Genomic DNA, 16,790 nt, shown 5'->3' on the forward strand with positions numbered 1-16,790 from the left:
AACATACAATAGAGAGGATCAACAAAGCCAAAAGTTAGTTCCTTGGAAAAGTTGATAGAAGAGATAAAGCCTTAGCAGAATTGATCCAGAAAAGGAGAAAGAAGGCCCATTAATCAATATCAAGAATGAAAAAACAGATATTGCTACAGATTCTACAGATATTAAAAAGACATGAAAAGAGGATGCGATGAGTGAATTTATGTCAACAAATTTAAACATTTAGATGAAATGGAGAAATTCTTAGGCAAATTAACTTATTTAAGAAATGGAGACTGTGAACAGGCCCATAAAATTGACTCGATGATTGAAATCCTCTCCACAAATAGAACTCTAAACCCACCCAGATGGTTTCAATGGTAAGTTCTATCACCTTTAAGGAAGAAATTATTACAGGTTTAAAAACTTTAAAAAACGGGGTGCAGTCCTAAAATCACTTTGTAAGACTAGCATAATCTTGATAAGAAATGCTAACAAATGCAATAACAGAAGGAAAAGCTACCAGTCACTTTCATTCATGAATATAGATGTAAAAGTTTTAAATAAAATATAAGAAAGCATTATGACCAGGTTATATCTTCCCGGGAATATAAGGTACAATATCATCAAATTTAAATGAGCCTCTGATTGGTTACTATTCATAATAAAAATTTGTAAAAAAAAAAAAAAAAAGAAGCAGAAAGAAAAGAAATCCTTATAACATCCTTAGAATAAACAATTGAAAGTGTGTCCTCTATGATCAACAAGAGGGCAAACATACTCTCTTTTCAACATTATGCTTTTTAACATAACTTGCTGGTGTAGCAAAGCAACAAAGAAAATAAAGGATTGGATAAGTGCCCATCAACTAATGAGTGGGTAAAGAAAATGTGGTATATATACACCATGGAATACTACTCAGCAATAAAAAGGAATAAAATGTCTTTTGCAGCAACTTGGGTAGAGTTGGAGGCTATTATCATAAGTGAAGTAACTCAGGAATGGAAAACAAAGATGGTATGTTCTCACTTATAAATGGGAACTAAGTTAAGAGAACACAAAGGCATAAGAATGATGCAATGGACTTTGAGGCCTTGGGGGTGAAGGTTGGGAGAGGGGTGAGGGATAAAAAAAACTATATATTGGGTAACTGGAGAGGTATCTTATGAACATATATATTGGAAACTGAAAATGTAATTATTCAAATTATAATTCTTTCAAAATTTATATATAGATTCAATGGAATCTCAGTGAAAATCTCAACAGATTGGTTAATAGAACTAGATAAGCTGATTCTAAAATTTTATTTTTAAATATAAAAGGCTAAAAATGGCCAAGATTTTCTTAAAGATGCATAACAAAGTCAGGGGACTCATTCTACATGATATCCAATGAGTATGGCATTGGCATAAGTCTAGACAAACAGACTGAGGGCAGGACAGAGGGAGTCAATGAACAGACACACATATATTTGGACACTTGAATTTGGATAAAAGAGGCAATGTAGGAAGGAAGGGAAAAGATAGTCTTTTCAATAGAAGGAACTGGATCAAAGAGATATTCAATGGAAAAAAAGAATAAAATTTTACCTCTTCCTTACAACATAAGTAAGTTAATTATTATAGACAAATTATAGACCTAAATGTCAAAGGCAAGACAACATTGTTTCCAGATAATAATATAGGAGATTGTCCTCATGACTTTGCATTAGTGGAAATGTTATAAACCTACACCCAGATGCCTGTGCTGATACCAACATGACTTTAATTGTGTGGGAATTTGCCCAGTCTGCACTCAATGCCTGTCTCATCCAACCATCTTTAATAATTACTTACCATGTGGCTACCTTTAAGGAGCAACCAGAACCACTAAGACCAAAAGAGAATCCTGACATCTGGTGAAGTGAAGAAGGAGGGCCCTAGTACCTTTATTTGTGGGTAGAACTGGGCTTCTGTGGCCTGAAAATCTAAGGACCAAACATCAACTTTACAATAAAGAACCTGAGCTCTGGTAGAAGGGAGACAATGGTTACTTCTTTTCATGGATTCTAAATTCTGTCTGCCAGTCACTTTTCGTGTGTGCATTCATTGGTGTACAGAATGGAATTACAGAGGCAGAAGAAAATGAGGTGTCTGCCAAATTGATAGTTTAAAAAACATTTTAGTGGCCTACTTAACTGTAATTTGTTTCCGTTTTAAACAAGAAAAACCTCAGCATGTAAGCAAAGCAGACTGGACTTGAACAGATATGGAATGCAAAGCACACAGGAGAGTCATGGGGGTCCTGAAGAGGGATTAGAAGTTGTTATGCGATGAACAACATTGCATTGGTAAGATATAAGAGCATCATAATATATTCCTTTCCCTTTCTTCTTCCCCCACCTCCCATCCCTAAAATTTCCTAGACCTTTTCCCTGATGTTTGAAATTCCATCTTGGAGGAGTCTCTGTAGCCAAAGGTTTGATTCCTTTTATAAATGTGAGGCAAAGCAATGTCATTGTGTGCATTTTGACATAAATAACTTAATATGGAAAATAAGGTCTGATGGGAAGAAAGCATGAAGCACTAACAGGAGTGAAGGAATGGTTTCCATGGGGCAAAAGGGCAGGAAAAGGGGCAAGGAGCAGGACCTGAAGGACAGGTGCTTCGACAAAAAGTGGGGCAGATACATCTCGCCTTGGAATTATGCAGACAGATGTGGTTTAGGATTGTGGGTGTCTTGGGGTAGTAACCAATCAGAGGCTCATTTTTCTCACCTGTAAAATGGGAATATATACTACCTGCCTTTGCTTAAGGACTAAATAAAATAATTATGTTACAGCACTTGATGGAATGTTAGGCCCAGAGTAGGAGTTAATTAGGCATTAGCTCCTATATAGCCCAATTGTTTTGTTTTCTTTTTTAACCAAGACCAGTCTCTTTCTGAGTCAATTCCTTTGCCAATATCTTACATCTATCTATGCACTTAAATGCTTTCATTGATCTACAGCTATTGGATGACTTAGAAAAATTTCTTTTTTCTTTTTTTTTGAGACAGAGTCTTACTCTGTCTCCCATGCTGGAGTGCAGTGGCGCGATCTCGGCTCACTGCAAACCTCCACCTCTTGGGTTCAAACAGTTCTCTCCCTCAGCCTCCAGAGTAGCTGTGATTACAGGTGCACCACATCTGGCTAATTTTTGTATTTTTAGTACAGATGGGGTTTCACCATCTTGACCAGGCTGGTCTTGAACTGACCTCATGATCCACCCGGCTCAGTCTCCCAAAATGCTGGAATTACAGGTGTGAGCCACTGCGCCCGGCAGAAAACATTCTTTAGAAAAAAGCAGAGTGAGTTTATCTGGTATTTCCTGTCTCATAATATTTTTTTGTTACTATCTTTCGGAGTAGCTATCAGGAATCTGAAGAAAATAAAAATATCCTTTTACATTTTTTCTTACTTCAACTTGATAATATTTCGTATATATTTTCCTGATGAAATATGTGGAAATATTGACAAAAGTACATCATGATCTGAAATAATGTGAATCGTTTGGAGATGACTCAAGGACAAGAATCTTGAGATAGAAGTCTACATCCCCTAAAAGCAATGACACCATGTCTTTGAACAAGGCCAAGAGAGATTCTAATTTATTGAAAACGAACATAGCTATTTCTTTCCCTTTTGAACAGTGGCTTTTAAATATTTTTTTTTCCTTACAACCCACAGTAAGAAATAACTTTTACATTGTGACCTGATACACACACATGCATGGTATGTGTGTGTATCTGAAATAATAGTTTCATGGAATAAAGCTTACCCTTATTCGATTTGATGCACTCTGAAATGTTCCATTCTACTCTATTTAACTTTTTAAAACGCTGTTTGAGACCATTATATTGATTTTATGTTCCACACTTCAAACATCACTGCTTTAGGGTTTTACTTATTTTGCTTTTCTGAATGACAAGCCTTCTCAAGACGGTCTTAAATGCACTTAATTTCGTCCTGTTTTCTTTTCTGGGATATTCTGTATCTCTAAATACAAATATGAAAAGGAGTTTATTAGCTACAATGGAAGGATATTGAGAAAAATCAATTTATAATTGCCCCACAATTTAAGGAAATTTTACCATCTTTTACATTTCTGGCCCATTCAAATTCTTTCATTCCTCTCTGTTCCTTTCATATTTTTACCAAAGACTGATTTCCAGTTGTTATTAGGCACAACAGGCTTATTAAAGGGAAGGGAGGAGACTGACATTTAATAAGCACAAATTATATACAAGGTACTTTGCATACATTATTTCTTCCTAATAACTAATCATTGTATTTTTTTATTCGTACTTTTATTGCCTATATTATTTCTTACCAATAACTACTCATGGTATTTTTTAATTCACACTTTTAAGCTTACAAGAAAACAGGGATTTAGAGAGATAAAATAACTTACCCAGGGTCAAAAAGTTCAAAAAGCTGGTTTGTGGTAGAGCTGGCCCCCAAACTGAGGCCTGCGTAGCACCAAAATCACTGCAATGTATTTTCCTGATGTCAACATAAAAACCACACAAAAGAAAAAAAAAAAAAAGAACAATTAGATCTTATGTTTTTAATCTGCTAACTTTAGGAAGGCATGTATATATGTTTTTCTTTGAATTGTTGTTGCTGTTGTTGTTGTTGTTAGAGTCTTATATATTTACCAATCATTATACAGAACATATGTGAACTTCCCGACATGTATTATGTGTATACAGTCTCCCCAGCACACTATTTATTCATTTAGAGTACTCCAGAGCTCATAACCTACTTGTGTAATTTTCCCCACAAGGATTCCATGTTTTCTGTTGGCTTTACAAAGACACTCAGGATTCTAATTTATTTGCATCACAACATTTACCTTTATTAGCCCCCTCAATATTGAAGAGAAAATCAAAATAAAATGCTTTCCTTTGTAACCTTTAGTTCTAAGCAGGGCCCATTAGGGACTTTAAAATATTCACTTTTGGAGCTGATTCCTGCATTGGTAAACACTTTGCATGGCATTAAATAAGCTTTGCCTGTTCTAGGAGACAGAATGGATTAAATTAAACAGTAGTGCATATCACTTGGCTGAAGTGACAGGAGTAAAGAACAGAATGCATCCACTCCTCCAGTCTCATTAAGCTACCTCTTTCTCCTGAAATTGGATTGGGATTCCAGGACACCTCTCAACCTACAGGAAACACTGGATCTAAAGCTGAAACAGGTACCCAGTGCCTTTTGAAAAATTAACTGCTCTATTGAAATATAATTTACATATCATAACCCAGTACAGTTTCCACCCACAACAAAATCCCTGATTCTGGAACTTAAAAGGAAAAAAATAATAAACATAAATTTCATGCTTTCACCAGTTTGCACTCAATCCGTCTCGCTCATAATTTTGCTCTCTCCCTCTTTCCCATTCCCCCCTCCCACCCCACTGCCCTTCTACCAGGTGCTCCTCATATACTATATCAATACGTCTACTCTGCTATTTCCACTTACCGGCTTTCAAGAATTCCTTACTGATTATGTTTTATTTCAAGGTAGGGGCAACTGTAAAATAGCATCATTATGCTTGAACACACAGCTATCCCTGTGTTAGGACAGAATTAGAGGTACATCTGGTGCTTTCTCTCCAGAGGAAAGCAAAGTGGTAAGAAGAATTAAATTTCAGGTACAGTCTTGCACATCGCCATTAACAGTGAATATCAAGTGTTTCCTCATAAAGTTTTGAATGGTCATGTGGATGGAGATGAACTCCAGTGCAGTGACTAGGTGAAAGGTGAGATTACCAATGTACACAGGATGCCACAATGTCACCGTGGAATCATCAGTGTTATTTTCTGAGTAATGTCTTCAATGGTGGTGATGTCTTTCTTAAGTTTCGATAGTCCTTCCACTACCTCTCTAGCTCATCCCAGGCTGGCAGACATATAAACACAGTTTAGGATCCAAAAGATCCTGTGAAAAATAAGAACAGTTTAACTGTGGTTTCCTCACATTAATTGTGAGCCTATGTGATTCTCAGGTTAGAGTGGGAGATCACATATAATAGAATGCTCTCCTAGAGATGAACTGATTTGTGTTTTTGACTCTATATGAGAAGGGACATGCCAGATAACCAACTTTGGAACTCATATTTGGGAAGAAGGGAGAAGAAGAAGTCCTGGCACCATTGAAGTGAACTCTACTTCCAGATGTAGGTGCAGGACACGGTAATGGTAAGATGGAAGCCAGTGTACCTAGCGATTACGGAGGACAGGTGACATAGAAGCTGCCTCTTGAAACAAGTTGTCTTTCACCCTGAAAAGGAGGTATCATCAGGCAGCTTATATTTTAGATTAGAAAAGTGAAAGTTACATAAATCGTGACTAGATTCCTGAAAGGAAGAGAGGCCGCTGGAAAATCTGAGAAAGAAAAACTGTAGGGAACTTTTGGCTGAGATTAAAATGGAAGGAGCTATATCTCTGAAAGGACTGCAGAGGCCTGAATGGGAATCTGGATAGTGAGGCAGTATTTCAGAGTGACCAAGAATCTTCCATGGGACCGCAAAGGGCATATTCACAGTAGCAACATGGGAGGAGCGTGAAAAACATCTTAGATGTTTAAGTTGTACTGATGTTTTTGGACTACATAAGACCCAGGATTTGGGGGATAATTTATGGAGACAAGGTATATCTGTTTTCTCTTGCTGCTTTGATTACCACAAACTTAGTGGCTTAAAACAATACAAATTTATTATCTTACAGTTCTGTAGGTTTGAAGATTGAACTGGGTCTCACAGGGCAAAAATAGAGGTGTAGTTAGGGCCACATCCCTCTGGAGACTCTAGAGGCGAATCTGTTTCTTTCCCTTTCCAGCAACTGAGGACTGCCCACATATTTTGGCTCACAATCCCTTCCTTCAGCAGTGAGGCTGAGTCCTTCTTACACTGCTGCCTCTCCAGTTCTTTTTCTTCTGCCTCTCTCTTCCACTCATAAGAACCCTTGTGATTATATTGAGCTCACTTGGATATTTCTCCCATTTTTAGGTCAGCTGGTTACCAACCTTAAAGCCATGTGCAACCTTAATTCACCTTTGCCATGAAACCTAACATTCACAGGTTCCAGGGATTAGGAAACACATCTACTGGGAGGGCCTCTATTCTGCCTACCACACAAAGGAATCCAAACAGGGAGATACTGAATTTCCTGATAATACTGTAGGTAGGTAAGAGTGCAAGCAGGCTAAGGGATGGATTCAGCCCTGGTTCCCAACACTGGCTGCAAATATAATCATGTGAAAGCCTTAAAAATGCAAATGACCAGATTACACCTGCAGACATCCTAATGTAATAGATTTGGTATGGGTTCCAGACATTGTAATATTGGGATACATAGATCTGGATAAGCCAGGTGATTTTTATGTGCAGGCAGGATAGAGAATCACTAATTTAGGATGAGAAAGTCTATACCTTAACTCTAGAAGGTGAGAACAGAAATCCAGAGCATGTCCTAGAATTCTGTTCTTTTCTAATTTCCATCAGGTATTTTAGTTACATATCCTGTCCTACTTCTTTAATTTACCTCTAGCTATCAAATTTAATATATGAGCTTTAAGTATTCTTAGAAGTAAAGAAATAAATGCTTAGAAAAAATATTATTCTTAATTACACTTTATACATTTTAATTTACTCTTCCGATCTGTAAACTTGTTTTCCAAAAATTATTTTAACTAAAAAACTATATCATTAAGAGTTCATCAATAATAGTTTATTTCATAATATATACCTCACTCACTTGTAATAAAGAGTTAAACTATGTTTCATTTACCTTAATGAAATCTATTTTCATGCAGCTTCACTCTACAGTGTTTACTTCATAAACACTTCATGGTATTTGAATTGGTTTATGCATTTTCTATTTTGTTACTTTTCTTATTTTATTTCGTTCTTGCATATAAAATTGTTGGTAGTTGCCATGGCAATTCTAATTGATTTCTTTCTGCTGTTTTGTAGGCTTTTAAAAAGATTTGCACAATACATCCTTCATATTGTTATTTTTATCTCTGTAAGTTTGTAATGGCCTCTAAAAAAAAAAAGCTGTGTAACAAGAGCATCAGATGTTACTTTGCTCACTGTTGAAGGCTGTGAAGAACAGAAGAAAACTAGGAAGAAAACCAAGCTGGGAAGGGCAATGAAGGAATGAGTTAGAGTTCAAAAGTAAAAGTATGTTCCATATAAAAGAAAGAGTTCAGGTACGTGAGTCAGTGGCAATGCAAGGGTGAGAGATGTGCTTTTAGAAAGAATTGAACTTGTCAATATGACTCAGCTCTGGAAGACCAAAAAATTATGGAGGGAGAGGCAGGAGAGGGAAGCCAGGTGAAATGTCACCATTTTCTTTGTTTATCTCCTGGTAGATCTCAAAATCTTCTGTTATTCACACACACACACACACACATACACACACACGCACACATACACGAGCATGCACTCATGGAATGTGTCAGTATATCTATTGTCAAAATCAGTTCACTTCAGTAAAACAGAGTTGTGATCCCTCACAAGATGCTGTGTTGCTGATTAGCTGCCTTCTTCTAGGAGATGAGGTACAGTGTCATTTTCAGTCCTAGAGATCATGAGAAAAAGAAGAAAGTCTCTTGTGGATCTGAAATGAATTAGATTTGGTTTTACATTTACTGTAAAACTCCAGAAAATTTACATTTGTTTTACTTACACCATATATTTTTTCCAAAAGCTAATTGCTATGGACTGCAAACAAACACATTAAGGTAAAATAACAACTCTTCTAGAGTAGAATATGGGTAAATTTTAGACACAGACATGTGCGCTAAGATGTCTGCACAATGATTAAAGCTGAGTTGTGAGTTTGCCTCTGAGACTCCCACTGGCCAACGTGAAGAGAAAAGCATGATCAGAATCAAGACTCAAAGTGCCTGGAAGGAAGCATTTATCAGGTATGCTGGGAAAACACAATATTTCCAAGAATTGAGATGGAAAAAATTTCTCCAAGGAGGGGATATTTTAATATAATAGACAATGGCCTCAATAATATCCCTGCAATATGAAACAGTATGTTTCACACAGCCACTTCTAAATATTTTTCATCAAGTGAAGTGAAGGGCATAATGTTGGCACACAACTGAGAAACAGCTATTAAATGAGGGTGAAAAGTTCTGAAGACGAAATATTCTACTCTTGGATTACCTTGGTGATCAGAAAGTGACTCTATGTGGACAGGACTAGGTAGACAGCATACCTATTTTATAGAACACTTGTGCCCCATCCTATTGCATGGCAAAATCAAGAGATTTGATGATGACGTGCCCTATAAACCATTTCAGATCCTCAACTTTACAACAAAGAAACATCACCTCATCCTCATTCACTCAGATGAAAAAAGATCTTGGTGATAGTAAAAATGATTTATCTGAGGAACCATTATAAAAATTACATTACACAGGCTTATGTGAAATATGCAAAAGCTTTGAAAAATAAATGCCTAAATAATCTCCCATAAAACTTTTAGATAGATTATTATGACCCTATTCTTCTGGTACAAACATAAATGTGTTTCCGATAAATGTATTTTATTATGTTTTGCTTCGTATGACCACCCTATTATAAATTCAGGATGGTTAAAAGCAAACTTTAAGACCCCTCTCTTCCTCTTGCAGTCAGGACAAGGTTTTTTAAACCAAAAACATACGTTTACATTTAGCTCCACATGTGCCAGCTAGCTATTGACTGAACACTGACATGTGTTTGAGCTTTAGGGATCTCAAATCTCTCTGCTTCTCTCCTCAGTTGTCTTACGCCACACATTTCTCTATCTCTCTCTCTCTCTCTCTCTCTCTCTCTCTCTCTCTCTCTCTCTCACACACACACACACACACACACACACCACATATTGGGAATTCAGAAATTTAGCAGGTAATAGGGACCTAGTATTCAGAGCAAACACTGTCCTTGTTAAAAAAAAAACAGTATGGAATACTGTATGCCGCACTTTACCTGTGGGGGCACTAATGAATGATTCTTGGCAAATTCTGAATACCCCTTGAGCTTGTCTTGTTCATTAGCAAATTATTTTCCTTTGACTGTTTCTCAGTTATGTACATGACATACTAAAAATGGTGAATTTCTCAATCAGTTGCTTCCTAGGTAAGTAAACATTCCACTGGTGGAGTACTGTTAGCAAATTACAGTGGAAATACAGCTTTGAAAACAATCTAGCTTTGTTTCTCTTGGTTACTAAATCCTGGGTCAGGTGGCCTTGGTAATGTGCTTTGCAGGCCCCAATGACAGGGAGCTATTTGACAAAGGGTCCCAGCTGGGACATTCTGAAATTCAACCCCACACCTGTGAGTTGTGCCTGGACACACTTCCCAGGGTTATTCCAGCCATTGGCTTCATGGGGCAGGGATACTGAGGCAGGCCCATTCCTGGGAGATATAGGACTCCCTGACAGTCTTGCTACCTAGATGTTTCTACTCAACCTGTCCTTTTTCTTTCCCCTACACTCAGTGCCACACTTGCATATGGTCTCCCATTTTCTCTCACACAGACGGTTCTGCCAATAAAACCTTTGCTTGTTTACGTGTGTCTTAGCAGCTATGTCCTGAAGGACCAAGAGTGACATAATACACTCTGCTTAGTTTTAAAGGTAAATTGTTTACCTACACTTAAGGAACTACATCTCCACACACTCAATATGGTTCTAAATTAGTCTCCTGCTGAAAATGCCTAACATTGCCACTCAGATTTGGACTCTAGATTGCGACAGATTAAAATTTCTTATAAATGATTTTTTTTTCAAAATAAATTCCTAACTCATTCTCTTCTTCAAGAAGCCACAGTGCTTCCTCTAATCCTGAAGTCATCAATAGACAATCTATCCTTCCCAATAATGCTGAGATTTTGTTTTCTAGAACCCTACAGTCAGATAAATTATACCTATAAATTGTACCAATTAGAATACATTTTGTGGCCTAAACCTCAACCTTTCACTTGATTGGCAATACTGGCAATATATAGCCTTATCTTGTTGCCTAAGTGAGAGATCCATCCTGAACTAATGTGGACATATCAGTATAAGTTGAAGACCACTCAAGGAAATGCAGCCTTTTTGGGCTTTCTGAAGTAAGTAGTAGTCAAACTCTTTTCTCTCTCCTAATTTGGAACCACCTAAAAACAGACAACTGAGTCAGATAGAGGCCAAAAGATCAGCTTTTACATATTCACTAGACCTTGCATCTAGGCCATGGGTAACTATTTACCCATCCAATACAAAGCAGTGCAAACAGAAGACCTCTGGCCTAGAGCGCTAGGCCAGAGCATGGCGGAGAATGGTCTATGCATGGAGAGAATGCTATATGTGTTTAATGGCCAAATTCCAGAGAAAAGGGCAAGTACCATATGAGAACAGAACAGCTTAAAAATGAAAGCACAGAAAAGGTTTCATTTGTTCTTGACCTCACAACTGAGATGTTACTATTCCTTTATTGGGAAGCAAGAGAGAGGCAGAAAGATGCTTCTTAATTCTTTTAAAACCACAGCAATTTTATTTTGTGGGCCACGGTGAAAAGTCAGAGAGAGGGAAATAGCTTATCCTACAAAACCTCAAGCCCTGATCTACCCATGGGGAAGTCAGTGGCATTAACATTTCATGTAAAGGACAGAACATCACCAGGCCACGTTAACCATGGGGACAGTCAGGATCGTCATTGCACAGAAAACAAAGTGAATTCTCTTCTTTCCTTCATTTTATTACTATTCACATGTTTCAGAACAATTCATTCAAGATTCACATAAAGTTAGCTATGGGCTTTTCTAAATAGAGCTCTTACATCTTAAAAATAAATCCAAGGCTTTTAAAGCTCTGTAATTATCTTGTCTATTATCTCATCTGCTGCTTCATCTTTCATTCCCTCCCTTGATCTTTTTTATCTGTATGGGGTGTTACCATTTTTGCATAGCTTTTAAAGCAAATTCTGGATATTTTCAGAGATGGGGGGAGGGGTAGGAGAATAGATATGTCACAATTCATGCTACTTACTCATTTTTCTGGAAATTAACTCCTCAAGCACCTGATGAGTTATAGGCATCTGGGCATTAGATTTGGAATAAGAATTTTAATTGTATTATTTCATCACTGTGATCATACTTAACAATGAAAATTCTTATAGTTCCCTGAACTATGCTATTTATGCCTTCACTTAAAAAACATTTTAAAACTGCATAATCTTAGGGAGTCCATCCTTAATGATTTTTATAACTATCTTAGAGTTTAGTGACCTCTGTAAAGTAAATGTACTTTTCTGATGGGGGAAAATGTATTAAAAAAGTGGCATGTCTCTGAAAGGAAATCATTTTTGACTAAAATACTATTTAAGTAGATGTAAATTTATGCATAGTTTTCTGATTTAAAAAGTATTATATACTTATGCAAAATTTAGAAATTACAAAAAATATAAGATAGAAGAAAAATATAAAGTAGAGTAAGAACAGTCTTTAAAATAATCATTTGAGGCAAGCATTATTAATATTTTGGTATATTTCTAGTATTTTACACCCCCTACACACATACAACATTTATAAATTTTGAATCATATTAAACAGTTTTATTTTTTTCTCACAATGTTATGTTGTGAGCATTTTTCTATGTCATTATGTAGACATTAAAATATGTTTTTAATGACAGCATATATAAGAATGAGTCAAGTGTTTTACTAAACCACTCTTAGATATATAACATTTGTTATTCCAAAAATTTTGCCATTATAAATGATGCTGTTATAAACATTTTTATGCAAATTGTTTTTTTTTACCGTATTATTAGTGTCATAGGAAATAAAATTACTGTGTTAAAAGGAATAAATATTTTAAAAGCAAAGATCATATGACCAATTATTAACTTACGTTGGGGGACAGTCACACTTCCTTTCTGGTTTCAGAATACTTGGGAAGCCAAATTAGTAGCCAGAAGGTTCCTTAGGGGAACATAGAATCAGGGAAGAAGTGGCAGGCAGTCTTGAAGGATCTTTCATCCTAGTCATGGTGAGGCCTGATAGCTATGACTTCTTCAGTTAAACTGATGTCTTCATACTAAAACATTTTGTCATCATCAACCTATTTATATTGCAATCTAGATAGCTGTTGACTTGCAATATTTACCATATTATGAAGCACGTGAAAACTCTGCATGTGCCCAGATGACTCTGCACAATCCGCAAAGGCCTTCATTTGTCCCAGCTTCAGTGCCAGCAAAAGGGTCACTGCTTGGCCTTAGGCTTTCAGGAAGAGAGCACACTGCCATAAACCACTAAGAGAGGTGATCTAGAGCAAGGTACATGGGAGAATTAAGTGTTCATTTGGGAGAACTGAGCATCTAGCCTTCAAGGAGACAGGTTCCCGTGACAAAAATTGAAGATGAGGAGATAGTGATTGCTTAGATGTAGTTATGATAGCTATCTCTATTGGTTTAAGATAGTTATTTTTATTTTTCCACATGTGACATACATAAATGATTTAATATATACTCTTGACTATTCTTCTTCTGACAGTTTCAGTATGTTTTCATCTCTCTTGGGAGTTGGGGGAGTAGATGTGTATTTCTCACTCTATCTTTGACTCCAACCCTCACCTAAAGAATCAGATGTGAAACCCAATTCAGATTTATGTGGAGATTGAACAAGAAACTAGCAGGGAAGAGAGTCTAGAGCTGTTGAGATATGAGACCTTCACTACTGTCTTTATAGTCACATGGATATGTTTGCCTGTCTAAAACGGACACGAAAAAGTCAGGCACCCTGATGTGCAGCTCTTTGGAGGCTAAATTAGATTAATTGGCTCCTTCAGTCATTGCCTTCTGGGAGTTTACAGACTGTGGGAGTATCATTCAACTAGACAGATCTAAAAAATGCAGACAATGAAACAAAATAGTCCACAAATTCCAAAGGGAGCAGATACTTGATGAAGTGAAGACCGTTCAAAATTCACTCAGTTGAAAACTGGGTGACTCATTCCTTCAGAAAATATTGGTTGAACATCTAATATATGGTCATAGTAAACTAGACACTCTGAATATTGGGATGAATAACACAGATAGAACCCCTTGTTCTATTCCTTGTTCTTACATTATGATAGGGAGGATAGAAAATAAGCATATAAAAAGGCAGTACAATTTGGAGGAATCATAAGTGCTAGAGGGAAAAATGAAGCCTTGTAAAAGAGTTGAGAGTGATGGGGGTGCTATAATAACTGGGGAGTCAGAACTGAAGGAAGTGATACAGCAAAGCCATTAGGGGGCCCAGAGAAGAGTTTTCCAGGTGGAGGGGACCTCAAGGTCAAAGGTTCCAAGACAGGAAGAAGCTTGGTATGTTTGAGTTGCAGCACAAAGGCCATGTGCATGGACAGAGCAGAGAGAGCAAGGAGAGAATGATTAGAAATTAGATCAAAGACATGGAGGAAAACAGGGCCTTCCAAGTGACGGGAGGAAGTCTAGATTTTATCCTCATTGCCCTATGGGATGTCTCTGGAGGGTGTGATCTGAAGAGTAACATAATCTGATACACAATTGGAAAGTATTACTCTGGCTGCTCTGTGGAGGAACAGGAATAGACACAGGAAGACCACTGGTACTCCTAGTAAGGATGGAGGGTGACCAGGACTGTAGGGATGCAAGGAGAGATGGAGAGTAGTCAGGTAGATGATAGGTTTTGAGGCAGTCAATTAAAGTTGCTTAAGATTGGATATGGGTTGTGAAGAAAAGTGAGAACTAACAGGATGACACGTAGTATTTGAACTAGCAACTGAGAATGGGGGCACTAGGGAAGAAAAAGTAAAGGATGGAGGGAAAATAAAAGTTCTGTTTTAGACGTGTTAAAGTTTAGATCCCTGTTAGATATACAAGTGGAACTCTCCAATAGGCAGAATAAGTCTGGAGTTTAGAGAAGAGATCATAGACGAAGGCACAAATTCATGAATTATTAGAATACAGATGGTGCCCAAAGCCACAGGACTGGGTGCGATAACTTACAGAGAGAGTGTGGTAGACAAGAGAGGAGAGGAGAGAAGAGAGCTGAGTTGGAAGCCTGGCAGTATGCCAACATTTAAAGGTCCACAAGGACTTCAGGGAGATTAAGAAAGAGAAGTACAGAGAAGTGACAGTCTGATTTGCAAGATGGAGGTCATTGGTTGGATGATTTATTATCCACGTAATTTATACTCCAACCCATGGTTTTTTAAGAGTAAGAGAAAAGTTATTAATAATTTTGCCAAGACAATAGGTGTAAGCTGGGACTGTCGTGGGCAAACAAGAACATATGGTCACCTTAGGCTTTGGCGACCTTGTTAAGACTGGTTTCAGCAGAGCTGTCATGATGGCAATCTAATTTGTGTGGGCTGAGAAGAGAATAAAAGGTGAAGAAAACAGGAAGCACAGATGACCTTTTGGAAGGAATTTCACAAAAGAAGGGAGCAGAAAAATAAGACATGACTGGAGAGGATATGAAATAAAAGTTTGTTTTTAAATGGGAGAGATAAGCTCTATGTATGCTAATATGAAGGGTCCAGTAGAGATAAAAAATTTGATAGTGCAGGGGAAAAGGAATAGCTACAGAAGGAGAGCTGGGGAATAAGAAAGGGATTCTGCACACAAGTGGAATGGCTGACATTAGATGTGAGTGGATTCAGCCTGTCCATTGTAACGAGGGGAGGCAGAATATGTGGATACAAGTGTACATCGTTGCTAAGTTTGGCAGTGGGAAATGAGCTGACATCTTAGCCAAAGCAAGAGACATTCCACTTTTTGTGAAATCCTCCTTTCCTTCCTATAAGAAGTCACAGTCTACCATCTGGGGGCAATTTTCTTCATAGGCATTAAGAAGAGATATGTGAGCTATTTCTTCTCTCAGGAAAATGCCCCAATATGGAGCCTTTAATAGTTTACCAGCAAATGTGGAAATTCTCCCAGGTCCAATTTAGATCTGGCAGAGAAGATGAATATTACTAGTCAGTCAGTAACTGCCTGTAACAGATGTTTTTGTTGAATGTTAACATGAACAGTTCTATTTGGCCTTTTCAGAACTGGAATTAAGAAATAAAAAAAATAGCTAAGGGTACATTGAAACCCAGTTGGGAAAAATCCTTTGACCGAAGCCACAAAATAGAACATCTACTAAAAGCTTTAGCACCCAAGAACTGTGTGACCCTGGGGAAATTACTGTGCCTTAATTGTTTGATCTGTAAGAGGGAGAAAAAGAGTGAATATCAAGCAGAGGGCAGGTGTTTGTGGATATATGGACTTTCTGACAAACTATTAATAGGTATTTTAGGAAAATGTAAGCTTTTTGTGGGGACAGCATAAAACAAACCAAGCAAATGAGTATTTCCAACGATTTGATGCCTAAGATTAACTTAGTTCAGATAACTTAGAAAAGAAAACCAGAATTAAATGATTCAAAATACAAATTACATTTTTTTACAGAGTCAAACCCCCTTGAAAGCAAAGCCTATTTTCTCTCTTTGAATTAAACTTCCATTTCCCTAGTCAGCCAGTACAATTGCTTAAAGAAAATTTACTCATCTGAAAAATGGTATATAAATAGCTATTTCCAGAAGTGACTTTAGTTACTACAGACAAAGGCTCACTGCAGTGGAATTACAGTGCAGGTCACCTTTGGTGTTCTCCAGTGTAACAATCACACCTGCTGAGGTTCCGTAGGTAGGACCCAGGCCTTCGCCAATGAGACACTGCTGCTCCCGGCACTTCATGCCACCTATACATGCCACTGTCACAGTGAGAATTCAACT

At 37.3% G+C, this 16,790-nt stretch overlaps 1 long non-coding RNA gene across 1 annotated transcript; it reads left to right on the forward strand.

Moving 5' to 3' along the window:
- Nucleotides 1–722: 722 nt before the first annotated feature.
- Nucleotides 723–9,562, forward strand: LOC103878376. The gene is made up of 2 exons (XR_638548.3): nt 723–2,305; nt 5,020–9,562. It is a non-coding gene; the product is annotated as an uncharacterized LOC103878376 (long non-coding RNA).
- Nucleotides 9,563–16,790: the final 7,228 nt, after the last annotated feature.

This window comes from Papio anubis, chromosome 13 (genome assembly GCF_008728515.1).
Source record: "Papio anubis isolate 15944 chromosome 13, Panubis1.0, whole genome shotgun sequence".
In the NCBI taxonomy this organism is placed as follows: Eukaryota; Metazoa; Chordata; class Mammalia; order Primates; family Cercopithecidae; genus Papio; species Papio anubis.